Source organism: Aphis gossypii, chromosome 2 (genome assembly GCF_020184175.1).
Source record: "Aphis gossypii isolate Hap1 chromosome 2, ASM2018417v2, whole genome shotgun sequence".
Taxonomy (NCBI): domain Eukaryota; kingdom Metazoa; phylum Arthropoda; class Insecta; order Hemiptera; family Aphididae; genus Aphis; species Aphis gossypii.
In genome coordinates, this window is record NC_065531.1 from 10,218,413 (window position 1) to 10,231,390 (window position 12,978).

General features: G+C 28.4%; 1 long non-coding RNA gene across 5 annotated transcripts in view; it reads right to left on the minus strand.

Moving 5' to 3' along the window:
- LOC114130074 (uncharacterized) overlaps window positions 1–12,978 on the minus strand; it is a 55,097-nt gene that overhangs the window by 13,366 nt on the left and 28,753 nt on the right. For 4 of the 5 annotated variants that reach the window (XR_007603901.1, XR_007603900.1, XR_007603902.1 and 1 more), the window contains 2 exons: window positions 6,400–6,582; window positions 5,258–5,333 (listed from right to left, as the gene is read on the minus strand). This is a non-coding gene — a long non-coding RNA (uncharacterized LOC114130074). Of the gene's footprint in view, window positions 1–5,257; window positions 5,334–6,377; window positions 6,583–12,978 lie in introns of all 5 variants that reach the window. The other variant, XR_007603899.1, reaches the window with a different exon arrangement.

Consider the following 12,978-nt stretch of genomic DNA (forward strand, 5'->3'; position numbering starts at 1 on the left):
TAAATCAAATTTTAAGACTAGTCATAATAAATAATAATTATAAACATAATTGTACGCAGTTTTTAACATAACTTTTAAATAAATAATTTAATTGCATTAAACTATGCAAAGTAATCTATATTCTTATTCTTAATTTAAAAATATACATCATAAAAGTCTAACAGTACGTAATAAAGTATTCATTTCTTTTTGAAGCTTTTTTTACTTTTAGTAATCGAAACACACAAGATCATATTATATATATTGAAATTGAAAAAATCCTCCCACTTGACGAACTTTGTCAATTACATATTTTACAAAAATATATTTAATAATAATATTATAATTATAATTATCAGCTTATTGTTTTAATATTTTAATAATAATTAACATTTTTTATAATCTTATAATTTATTTTATTCTTTTCTTAATTGTTATACTTATTATTAGATGATGAATGTTAAAAGGATTAAATTCATTCTTAATATAATATTATGTAATTCATATTATAAATATATGATTCATTTTTTCATAACTAAGGTAAACAATAAAATTTTATTCTTAAAAATTCACATAGATGACATTTATATCATTAAATAAAATGCGAAAGCAATGTAGTTCAATATAATTGATACTTGCTATTTAGAAATAGTAGCTTTTTATGGTTAAATAATTAAATTCTAAGAAAAATCAAAATAAATCGGTTAGGGAAGTATCAAAATAGTTATAATAATTTAATTTAATAAAAGAATTATGTTATAAACTTCTAACGAATGATACAGTTTATATTTTCTTTTTGCGTTAGTTATGTACGTATTTTTAGTTGCAATATATGTATACAGATTCTAAACAATAAATTTAAGAAAAATTGTTAATTAACTAATAGGTTTCCCTATTATATATTTTTTTATCCGATCATTAAATCGGAATTTTCTTGAATAACAATGACATTATTCTTAGTATCTATTATACAATTTTAGATTATATATTATTTTTTTGACATGTTTGGTAAATATAATATTATTTTCAACAAAACGTTTTTAATGTACAACTCCAACGACATATTTTTATTTTGTTGAAATGTACCAATGAATTCTATCTGAGTTGTCGACTGCCCGGCCTAGGGCGTCAAACACAGAGATAAAAAAAAGAAACTTACTACAGCTGTAGACATACAAGCATCAAACAGAAGATAACCCTGTTTGGCGACGAAGAAAACTCCGTCCCTCAGAGGATTGTTTATCACATTGTGGAGAATGTAACTAAATTCTTCTTCTTTTACCCCTACCCCTACGGACAAAGCTCATTCTTTTGTGTAATAAAATCGAGACGGAAAAGCAATTTCTTTAAAGAAAAATCTGAGTTGTGTGTGTATATGCTTTTTAACGAATTCGTATGGTTTTTCCTTTTTTTTACTTCAACAAACAGTTGTCTAACGAACAGACTTGTTTGTCTTTTGATATATACCCATTTTCTAACAGACTAGTAAAAAAGAGCGGTTACGGTTTAATTAAGCCTAAGTTTTACTTTGGGGACGAGTCACTCGCTTGACGGAATTTCGAAAGCGCAGTAAAGAAGAAAAAGTTTTTGACATTTCCGTCTTATCGTTTAATTATTTCCAATGTGCTATTGACTAATATATATATATAGGAAAACAAAATAGAGTATCTTATGTGATCGAATCACATAAACCACTAACAAAAGCATTCTCGTTTAGAAAACATCTAGGATACTTTGAAATAAAGACAGATAAAAGTGATTTTAAAAATTAAAAGTTTCAAGTTGCCTTTTATATCAAATGTTTAGACTTTCAACGATACTATTACAACACTTCATTCATCATCTTTATACGTAATAATTATTTAAATTGCATAAATATTTAATATCTAAGTAATTTAATTCAAATACATGTGATGTGTATTAAGTTTTAATTTTAATACAAAATATTTAAATTAAACTCGTATAACTAAATTCACCAGTTAACTCAATTTCACTTTTCTTTGTAGAATAATTAAGACCAACTACCTGAACTGAATTATTATTTAAAGTTGTCAATTTATTATCCATTGTCATGTAAAAAATAAGAAGGAGCTAGATTAACTACATCGTTTTTATAAATTATTTATACAATTTTAAGTTATCTTAAAAATATAATCGTTATGTCAATATTTCTTAAATAATAACAAATAATTATAGTTAAATTAGTACGATAATATTAATCATTTCTTAATCTTGAAAAAATATTATATTCCAAAATCAAATATTTGAATTTATCAAAAAAATATCACAATATTTCTTGGAATTATTTGATTAAAGTACTTTTAACAAAAACAAACTTTACTTATAATAGAAAATCCAAAACAAGATTTTGAATTATATTTTCATAATTAAATTTAATTCAGTTTTTATTCAATTTTCTGATTTTATTTATCGTAATAATAAATTTTTATTGTTTTCTAAACTATAATAAATTAACTAATTTAGATTTTTATTTAGCGATTTTCAATTTCTAATCATTTTTTCTGTGTAATTACTAAATGTATTCAATTTAAATTCAAATAAATACAATTTGTTTAATTTTCCGTATAACAAAATAAATATTATTTAAGATAATTTGAATTCGAAATATTTAAATGCTAAATTTTCCTCCGTATAAAATAGGTATAATATTGCATTCATACAATTGTTAAGTGAACTACAGCAATGACACAATGATATGAAAATTTTATTCCTGCGTTTTAATTTTAATGTAAATTTTTTTTATACTAAAAACATTATAGAATCATAAATTGGTCATATTATTTTAGGTACTCTTATATAGATAACGTTAAACGAATGGATTAGGTTGGGTAGGGGGTGCCGTTGAAGAAGAAGCCTCCAAGAAAATTGCGATTAACAATAGTAACAATCGGACGCGTTCCATGTAGAACGGTGTAAGTTAACCATCGGTTAATTTCACCAACGGATCCTTCTGATTAGTGATGCAGGACAACGGGGGGGAAAAAAACTATGAACGAATGCGATACAGGATTAATTAATGTTCTTGAACAAAATTTAAAAAATACATGAGAAAATCGTAAGACGATCAAAAATATTATATTTGACGACGTCTCGCCCGTCGTTATATTGACCATATAATGAATGGACCCGTCGCGTTTAAGGCAATCAAAATTGCCGATTCGAAAGATATTTTAAGTGATATATATATATATTTATGTAAGTGCGCGTGTGTAATATAACACCTATATATAATGCCTATAACGATATTACACACGGTGCGTAAATGTAAACCGAAGGGAACGTCGATAAAGAATTAAAGCCCGGGCGGCCTGGCTGATGGAAATCAGGAAGCGATCGTTTTGGCCAGTTGCCAAGCAACCAGCCCAGCTAACGGCCAATTTGCGATTAGCGCACACTAGTACAATCGTTTTGCACACTTTATCCCGACCACCCCGTCGACGGTGTATGCACGTCATCCGTTGTCGTTTAACTCCCGAACGACCAATAATTTATTGCCGCGAACCGGAGACCGACGAGACGGATTTCCCTGTTGCACTCTCGATTTTTATTAGAACATATTATCACATTATTGCACTATTGCACTGCTGCTAATCGGTCGACAACAACTGAATATAATGTCGTCATGTGATTATTTATCTTCTGTCCTTGTATAATATTATTGTATCATTATTGCCATCGTAAATTTTTAAAATCTCAACTGCAGAATGTGATTATAATGATGGTTTTAAGATTTTGATTTAAACGAATAAAGTAATGGATGTTTTGGTTTTACTATTATACTTGAACTGTCACTATATATAGAATAAGTACTCTACGAATTTCAAGAGCCACCTACGCTTTTAAATTTTACCAACAGCTATAAATATATACCTTAAGCGTGAGGAAAATCTACCAACCATTGCCATGCTAAAAACACTACAATACTGCGCAGGAATCTGCTAAATCAGATTTTTTAACTTCGCTTAAAATCCATTTTTAAATTTATAATGATAACACGACACTACCGTAGGCCAAGTTGAACGATAGGTAGGTATATTACAAAAATGCTTTTAAATAATCGAAACCTTTCTTAGTGTTCATCTTCCCATTACGATCAATTCCATTATGACCAGCTAATAAGTTAGTGTAAGTATATACGTACCCTATAAAAGTACTTATATCAATGGTGACACCCGTTTAACTTGTACTTTCCTTGCATTTTATAAATAGATAACTACTTATAGAAAATATGAAATATTAAGTATATGTTAACACGTTGTTTTTATTTTGTAATGTATTTAAATAAAGATTGTCACACGGCGTTCTTAATAGGCTTTTTAGATACACCACTGTCGAGAGTTGGTTTTCCTGGTTTTTTAAGTATAATTTTATTATACATCATAATAATATTATAGTACCTATGGTATAAGTATGTATGTCTCGAGGAAGTTAAAATCATTAAACAACATAAATTAAATCTAAATATAACTTAAGATAACCACGAGAAAATAAAATGAAGTCTTTAAGACTTAATTAGCAACAATTTTTATTTAATACAGAAAAATCGTAATTTTAATTTAAAATGTATAAATAAATAATTATTTATGAAACTATCTCAATCAAAGTAATAAACTTATTTTCACCACTTTTCATTTGGAGACCGATCACAATAATAAACGCAAAAATAATGTGCAACTGAAACCCAAAACAACCAAACCAAAAGGAACCGATGCAATATATTTATGTATATAATTAAAAATAAGATAAGATTTATAATATATATAATTGTATAGTCAATTCTACAAAGGTAGTACGGCTATCCAGTATATTATATTATTATTTATTAATATACATAAGTAATTTTTTCAAAATATTCACAGATTAAAATTTATATTTTATTACTCTCGCATCGTGTAATATCACAATAAACTATGACGAATTATAATATTCTAATGTAAATGTTTATAATACACGCTTCCAATTAAATATTATGCCTGCCGTATGTCGAATTGATTTGCATAAACTATATCTTGTTTTTGTATATTATTTTTACTACTGTATTATTTTATAAAAGTACAATTTAGTAATAATAATTTAGAACTTTAGAAGTAATAATATTATCTTTACATACACTTAAAATTATCATTTAATATGACATATTATTATCCATATCATATATATATAAATGTGATGAAGGATTTGTTTGTTTTTAATATTAATACATAGTTTTCAAAAAATATTTTAATAATTAAATTTTAATTTTAAATTACCTACTTACCATAATATATTAAATCACAATCAATCTTTGATTTTATTTTGTTTGTCCACAGTTCAAACACGATATTTGGAGTCATCTAAAAATGCATTTATAAAAGGTTTTAGAAATTTGTATTTGAATATTAGGTATAATAATAGATAATTTGTATGTATTGCATTTCTAACATTATTCAATTTCATATTTTGTAGTTTCTATCTATTAAGCAATTTAAACAAGCAACTATAATAAATAATAATAAAATAAACATAGTAAACATATTAATTTATAAATTTTCAAGATATATCTAATATGATTTTAAAATATATATTTTACACTAATGTTATAGTAGTAAAAATGAATGTTAGTGTATTCTCGATATTACATAAGAGGTGTTTCTTGTGGAATTTTACTGTGTTTAAATTCAAAACTAATTTTAGTGTACATATTTACTGTGTATAACCAGTACAGAACGCTATCTATTCGTATTTCTATAGTCATGTATCATTAAAAATGAATTTATTTGCTTCTTACGAGTATATGGATTATAATGGTCATATTATTTGTGTGTAATGCATGTTATGTACACTGACATGCTTAAAGTATAATTATGACACAGTAATCAATTTCAATATATACATTATATTATATCATTATAGTATTTTACAAAATTACCCACGCATGTATCAATTATTATCGATCACATTATTTTAGTGATTGAAAATTGCAATATTTTATAACCACGTAAAATATAATCCAATTAAAATTCCTTATATACGCGTTTTTTGTTATAACTTCCAATAATAATGTCATAATTCATAATCGGCTATACATTATATTAGTCTTTCGACTCTATAATACATATACACAACAGAATGTTCCACAATTTCCCGATTATTATTTCTATTACTATCCACATTAGTGATGCATGGTTGAAAAATCTTTGCGAATTTGTTTCCCTATCATAAAGCATTGGTGGGTTGTCGGGTAGGATAGTGGAAGGGGAGCACATTATAGTATATGGCCCATTTATCATCACAGCAGGTGTATATTGCTGCGTGTTCGTGCTCTCATTTAAGATTCCGCTCATAACTTTTATTATTATACTTTTTCAGAATTAATACGATTTTTCATCTTATATTACTTCATTGTAACTAGAACCGTACATCTTTCCATCTCTGTTTCCGGGACCGCTGCCTCGGCTTTTCATCCATCCCACACATACACGTACATATATATATTAAAAGCCCGTAGAGCTTTGGACGTTAATAAAAGCTTCGGCTCGCTGTACAATGCTAGAATTAAAACCGTCTTCATTGTTATTCTCGAAATGATTCCGGGCGGGAGACCTGTGAACCAAACAAAAAAGAAAAAGAGAATAAATAAATACGAGAGAAGAAAAACCGAGGAAAGACGTATGTTATTAAAGGCGATGGCGGTGGAGCTTGATAAAAAGAAAAAGGTCGGGACGTATGAGAAATGAGCTTGGACTACCCACCATTTATTTTTATTTTTTTCAGTCGTATATACGTAATATGAAATACGAGGGAAATGTTCTTGCCTAGATTAATTAAACTCTCGGGAAAACGACAATATGTCACGTTCATCTTTCGTGGCTTTTCGTTACAATACTAAATTCTACATACACAAATTTTAAAAACTACATTTCTTTTACATTACTTTCTTTTTAAATCTTATTTAAAAATAATTTAAAAGTTGAATTAGAATTTTTATATAAAATAAATAAATATTAGTAAATTTAAGTGTTAAATATTAAATATGTATAATAAATTGTATACCTGCAATAAGATTGTATACAACGTGAGTTCTATTTTAAAAAAAATAGCTTGCCAGTGGTATACTTATAATCTATATTATGCAGATTTACAAAAAATAAGTAATTACGGCTAGGTATTTGATTTCATACGTGATACATCATTAATGCATAAATCAATAATAAAACAAATAAAAAGTCAATGATGCAATGCCTACAATAAATCTTTTAAAAATATATATTAAAATATTAAAAATTAATAAAGTGTTTATTTTTTTTAGGAAAATACCTATTATTTGATTGCACTAAGTACTAAAATATTACTGATATTTTCAAGTAGGAATTGGTGACATTTTTTGTTTAGTTAATATATGAAACATAAACACATTTGTAATTCTTCTTAAATACCTTAGTGGTAATTAATCGAGTTTGTAAAAAATTAAATTACGTCCATACTTTAAAATTCTTTAGACAGCATTTTAATTTATGTAAAAATTAATGACGTTGAACTTGTAACAATCATAAGCATGTCCAAAGTGTAATCAACTTTCAATTTACTCTCGCTATTTTGTGAAAACAATTATTTGTTTTTCAGTCTTTAATATATAATATATTTTCTGAATTGGTTCAAAATATGTTCCTCGTAAAAATGTTTACTTCAATCGTTATCGTAACTCAATTTCACCACAAAAAAAAAAAGAAGTTGGTGTATACCAATGCGTTTTCCTCGTGTACTTGATATCTTCTACTGAAAAGTACACTTAAACCCCTTGTCTACCTATTTTAGCCATCTTTAGAAACACGCACGTAACATTTTTAAAACTTTGTTACACAAAAATACCATTATTTTCTTTTAAACGTATTCAAAACAAGATTTAGCTTAAATCTATTTTTTTTAACTGGACCGTATGATAATATTATTACAATGAATTACTGCTCTACATATTATAAAATGCATTTAACGTTGATATACTTATTATATTTATAGAAAAAAATCTATTGGAATGGGCTTTACTCTGTCTAGTGTTCTAAAAGACGACTTTCCTGTGCTACTTTTCAAGCACAGATCCACAGGGGAGCATTATTGGTGACCGCCCACCACCATAGTGTTTTTAAAATAATACTATAATACCGTACACTATATATGTGTGTTTAATATATAATACATTGCAGATACCTCACGAATATGATATAAAATATGAATATATATATATTATAGATGTATTTTCCAAAAAAAAATAAAATAAATTACTAAGAATTACTAGTTATACGAGTGCATAATAATATGTCATTTTTTCATTGTGTTATATATTTGACAAAAGTATATATGTAGGTATATTAACCATATTTCTAAGTTAAATACTAGGTATCTTATTACCAACTATATTAAGTGCCTCAAGTGCTTTAAGTTTTTTCCACTATGTATTGACTAAAACTTACATCAAGTCCGTTATATATGATTAATCATTGTAATAATAAATGTAAAATAATGTTGCGTTTTGCCAATCGCACACATCTAGAATTTATACTTTTACCATCGTAATTAAATATAACTAGCTAATATATATATATATAAATAATAATATATAAGTGAGCAATGAAAATATAATAATAATAAATTGTTGAAACATAATATCATTGACTTTCGTAATAAATTATTAGGTTTTATTAAGGAGCTAAAAAGTGTCAAATCAATCCATTTTAAAAAAGTTAAAACTGTGCCCAATTAACTTTCCTATATCTTGAAGAATAAAAAAGAAAACTTTCGGTGTAGTCAACGACTGCTAAAATTAAAACTTAAAGCTAAGAATCAAAAAATAATTTACATATAACACACTTTGGTGGATAAAATTGTCCAATACGTCAAGTTTGAGAAAAAAATTAATATTGAACAAGACCGTAATGAGTGTTTGTAGTCATCCATGCGAAAACCAAAAACTAAGTACGATAAAGACGCCTGTACGTCAAAAGCAGAGATTAATGGACTACGAGGTGAATTAAAACAAAATTTCACTAAATTGTAGACGGTTACACATCAATTACAAGAAGCAAGAGACAAAATAGTTAAGAAAACGACCAAGTTTAAGAAAACATTTTAAAAAATAATTAAAGCTCTATACAAAGAAAAAAATAAACTGGACATAAAAACGAGTAAACTTGAGACATATATTTGTTAGTCTCAAACATAGTGTGTATAAAATATAAATACTAAATTATGCATTCATAAATGAAAAACAATACGCTCAAATGATACCTCAGAGATCAAAACTAATCGGTTAAACTTTTGGAAATTACGAGTTACAAAATACTACAATAAATGGAAACTAAAAAGATCAAAAAACCTCCTTGTTGGCAATAAAAATATTCGCGATACACGTGAACTTGAGGAGTTGATGAAAAAAACCTTCATAACGAATTATATCGATGAGAAAAATTAAATATGATTGTAATATGTCCGAAAACTGAAAATGTTAAAAATGTACTTTATTCAATCATTTAATCGTTAAAATTATATAAACATTAAACTATCATATCACCAATATCAATGTGACGAGATTAAAAAAGTTTTTTTGTTGTATTTGTGTTATACAAATACACCAAGTTAACTTAAATTTTACTAGATCAAAATTTAGCATGTTTGAATTATTGAACCCAGTGCTTGGACATTGTATTAAATTCAACTCTGATCTAATAATAAAAACAGCTGCGTTTGTATTATATTCATAGTTGACATTATAAAAAATAATAAAGAATTTTCTAGAGTAATACATATTAGTTGTAAGATTGCTAGTGCATTTTGTATTCGATTATATAAAAAGCATATTTTTGGACACAATTACAAGCATAGACATATTAATTTTCTATTTTAAAAAAATTACCCTTTTTGAGTTCCTAAATTTTTAATTTTTTTATAGTTGAACCTATAATACTATTTAATACCTCAAAAAATATATGTTAAAATCTAAGTTATCAACCAAACGAGTCAATATTACAAATGATTATTTATACTATTAAAACATAATATTATGACCAATATTCAAAAGAAAATATAACAAAAATCTACATCATAGGTACATAAAGTAAATATGGTAATATATGTATATATATATTTACAAAGTATTATTCATAGACATATATATAAACAAAATTCTGTAGTGTTTGGAGATAGTTGGCTATATAATTGTTTATATATGTCTATGTGGCCTATGGTATTATTGGCTTTTTCAATTTATTGAATTTAATTGGAATTATGAACATAATCTTTATAGTGTCTTAGATTTTTCATTTCAGCCAATAGTGTTTTCGATGATAGTTTCCGACTGTGCCTTTTACGTACAACACTGGTTATATATAGCTAATATTGAATAAGTACAATAAGTACATACATATTTTTTAAATATTCTTTTAAAAATAATTGTAATTATAATCACTATCGGAATTCTCAGGGAGGGGATTATTCAATCTCTTGGTTTATTTTAAAAGTTCAATAAAACTATTATTAAATATTTTCAAATATACAGAATAATATTGCCCTTTTATATTGTTTGAGGGGGTTGTAAGGTTTGTGAAGGCTAGGCGGTTACTAAGCTTTCCAAGCCCCGCTTGCAATAGTTAAATTTTTCTTGTAAAATAAAACTACAAATATTATTACTGAAGTGGTTTGTATAAGAAGTTTACCATTGACTAACGTTTTGTTATCTACTCACATAAGTTAGACGTTAGCGCTAATTTGCTATCAAAGTATTAGACACTGCTAGAATTACTGTGTTTAAGACCGCCCTTTCACACTCCCTTTATTTTCAGCAATAAAAAGAATAGGTGTTTTTCTTATTGTTCACGTTTGAAAACAAGATCATCATCAGGTGGTTTAACAAAAACATAAAATGAAGTATCTGTCTTTAAAATACTAAAATGTATCAAAGAAAAAGAAACCCGACAAAAACAGATTACTTTTTCATATTAAGATGGAACAATCGATTTCTTCAGACGTATAACTACATACAAGTAATAAATTGACTTTATCATTGTTTTAAACATATTATATTTGATAATCGTCCTAAAAAAACGAAATTCATAATAAAAATAAAAACAAAATATATATTTTATGATTCAATTATTTATAATATCCAATTGAAAACGTATGAAGTACCTATTTTATCACAAATGAAAGAATAAATTTGTAAGAACCAAATTGTATTTTTATATAATTGGTTTTAAATTTTAATACTTCATTAATGACAAATCGGCTCATATTAAAATTAAAATAATTCTAAATAAAAATGAACAATCTAGCAATGAAGTTATAAATTATAGTAAATTATTCTTAAAATATCCTAACAAAAAATTAAAAATACACAATTATTATTGTAAGCGGGTAAATAATATTAAACAACGATGTATTTATTTCAAAAATGTATACACTTTTGAAAAACTAATAATTGCGCACACTACAAAGACGAATTATATTGATCACTCGGGAAATCGAAAAAATCGCAACTGGCTCTACGACATTAGTCCAACAGCTGTTTTTCGTTTTTATAATTACAACAAACGGCTTCCTAAGTTTTTTCGGGGAACAGTTTGGTTCTGTGCAGCGTATACCTATACTTAATGACCGTGCAGCAGCAGCTGCCCCGAAGTTGTTGAAAACGTTTCACGCAGTATGAAAATTAGCATAATTACTAATAAATATAGCGATGAGTGTGTACGTTTGAAACGTAGGCACTAGGCATAGCCCAGTAAAATATGGATTAGTTCTACGCATTGCATTTCAATATAATATTATAACGGTAAAACGACAATAATATTATAATATTAAAAAAAAAAAAAAAAAATTGTTTATCGAACAGAAATGCTGCGTGTTATATATTATATTATACTGTATTATTGTACACTCGACGACGATAACAATAATAATAACGAAAAATCACTGGACGAGGGCGAAAGCGTTTTTAAGCGAGTGCAGTCGTAGGTACCTCATTCGTATATAATAGTGGTCAGCAGCAACGGTACTTAGTATTGATCCCCGGGTCCGAGCGCGCGTGGGACATCGTGCGGGGCGCGAGCGAGGACGTGTGTGCCGTGCCGGCAGGGTGGGTTGCGAGAGGGTGCAGTGGGTGTGTGGGGTAGCAAAGTGGTGCGTGCGAGGGCGAGTGGCGGCGGAGGCGACGGCGGTCGGTGATGATGCTGCGCTCTCGGTATTTACGCAATTAGCCGGCTACGAGCGGCGGCGGCGCGGCCGAAACGCGCGAAGGGTGAGTCGCGCACGCGCATTACCCGATCACCTGAAACTCGGCGGGCGCTTCGTATAATAACGTTGTATTATTATACGAAACGCACCCGGGGAGGGTGAGAGGGAAAGGAGAAAATCCAAAAGCGCGTAGATCGCGATCGACGATCGGAATCGCGGCGCTCCTCTAACTTATATACACGACTGCTGCTGCTGCTGCTGCTGCTGTGGTCGGTCCCGTCGTCAGCTGGTCGTTTATCATTTTCGTTATGCGGGACTTAACGCGCATATAATATTATATATATATATAAAGACCTCCGGGCCGGAAAAATATATACATTAACGATATTAAAACCATCACGGATGCGTGCGCGCATTATATATTATGTGGTTCGCGGACGGGTGCGCAAGAGTGTGTGCGAGAAAAAATATACTCCTAGAGAAAATATAGGAGAACGAAAATTAATCAAATTACGGTCTCGTTGGTGTGTGTGTGTGTGTGTGTGTGTGTGTGTGTGTGTGTGTGTGTGTGTGTGCGGTTTTTGACGAAATGGAGCGGAAATATTGGCCGGCCGTACGCGAGTTGACGATGTCATTAATTCTTGTCCGGTTTTGTTTCTATTGCAAACGCACTTCCGCGGACCAGGCCTACATACGACGAGGCGGTGGTAGTACACGGTTCACGTGTCAGAAATTAATAAATCCGCCGCCATGCGACCAGGAGCGCTTTTTCATTTTGAT